The sequence below is a fragment of the Penaeus monodon genome, chromosome 33 (assembly GCF_015228065.2).
Source record: "Penaeus monodon isolate SGIC_2016 chromosome 33, NSTDA_Pmon_1, whole genome shotgun sequence".
Classification (NCBI taxonomy): domain Eukaryota; kingdom Metazoa; phylum Arthropoda; class Malacostraca; order Decapoda; family Penaeidae; genus Penaeus; species Penaeus monodon.
This window is the reverse complement of record NC_051418.1, coordinates 23960230-23961860: the sequence shown is the minus strand read 5'-3', so window position 1 is coordinate 23961860 and position 1631 is coordinate 23960230. Positions and strand designations below refer to the sequence as shown.

The following is a 1631-nucleotide window of genomic DNA, read 5'->3' as shown; positions in this document are numbered from 1 at the left end:
GGCTGCTACGTATCTATACTTACACTAATTTACCAGTTTTCCCTGCGCTTCTCATCCCATAAAAAAACCGTAATCAGTCATCGTGGGGCTCTGTAAACAAGGACACACTTCCACGTGGCCCTCTCTTCCCTCCTCAGTTACATTGGCGCTTCTAGATCTATCTTTGGGAATGTCATTATTACCCCATCCTTTCAGCTGGCATTTAGGGTCACCTGCAGATAAGGTCAGTGACAGGAGCCGGGGAAGAGATGACTCAGTGACCCGAGTTATAACCGATGACCAGCGTGGAAAGTAACCTGCGAAGGCATCGTCATCTCCGACACCAAATATCAACAACTTTTTCCTCAAAAAGCAGGCCGAAGCGCAGGCTCACGTGGCAGATCACATTTCAAATATAAGACTAATTTACGGGGTTGGCATGGCAAGAGGGCGAGAATCGTCTTTGCATGATGGAATGGGTGCCCGGCATTGTCGCGTTTAAATAAAGAAAGTGAGAAAGGTCGGGCAGTGGCTCTCGGGGAAAAGTCAAAGCGCGGCGTCCGGCCAGTGTTGCCAGCGCCGGCCACCGAACCCCGTTACTGCGAACCCTTGCGGCTGAAACTACCCTTGCTTGCGTTTTCGTCACGAGGGTTTGTAAATAATTCCCGATTAGCGCTTTTCAAATGGCGGGCTACGGGAGAGAGTAAATTTGCTCTCGTTTGTAATATCTGACAAAAGGAAGTAGCAAAACGAACTTGTCCGACCAGATATGTGAAAGTTTTGAGTCGAGCAGAGTGGTCCCGTTTGGCCAGACCGACAACCCCACCCTCGCCACGAGAACTCCTAAACAAACTAATGAATCTTTTAATGACATTGAATTACCCACAATTAAGAACAATCGCACTTCGGCCATATACATTCCATATTTTGGAAGGACCACATAAATCACTCTCTTTAGGCCCGACGCGCATCCCAGCTCGATGCCCCAGGATGCGACAACGAGTTTGGGAACGATGCCCTTCGATCCGAAAGAAAGCAGCCTAGAAACGCACTTTATCAACAAGAAACTATATAAAAGTAACACAACACGCGGTACTACCTGTCACAGGCGATTTCTTACCGTGATTCCCTGGCGCTGATCCGGCTCCTTGGAGAACTGGTGAAACACATGTAAGACTCCAAAGCACTGTCAAAGAAGCTGTATCCGTTTTCTCGACACTTAATTCCTCTCGCAGCCAAAAGAATGATTAAAAACTATCGTACAAGCTCGTTGTGGGGTTAACGAGCGAGAGATGTTCCTTGAAGAGCTCGGGTCACTTTCCTTAAGACTTCACAACACACACACAACTCGCCCTCTCGAGTGTTTTCAAGCGAGGAACTTCAATGCTGCGGCGAGAAGCGCTGGCGAGGCACTGGGGGTTCTCGAGTCCGGAGAAGTTCGCTTTCATTGAAGGAAGGTGGAGGAAAAGACAAGAAAATTCACCAGCTTGTCCAAGTCACTGCACAAAAATGTCCCCCTCGCCCGAGCAGACAGTCGAGAGTTCCGAAAAAGACACCATAATCTTTCCCTCCTTGCTCGGCCAGCGGCACTCACTACACTGGGCTCCGGTGGCACGCTCTCGCTTGGAAAACGAAGTGCGGTTCGAACAGCA

The 1631-nt window shown here is 49.2% G+C and overlaps 1 protein-coding gene across 1 annotated transcript in view; it reads right to left on the bottom strand.

The window, feature by feature from the left end:
- Nucleotides 1-1570, bottom strand: part of LOC119594308 — a 46720-nt gene extending 45150 nt beyond the window's left edge. Inside the window, exon 1 of the mRNA XM_037943367.1 lies at nt 1100-1570. The gene's annotated coding sequence lies outside the window, so the exon portion shown is untranslated. The remainder of the gene's footprint in view (nt 1-1099) is intronic.
- Between the last annotated feature and the right edge of the window lie 61 nt (nt 1571-1631).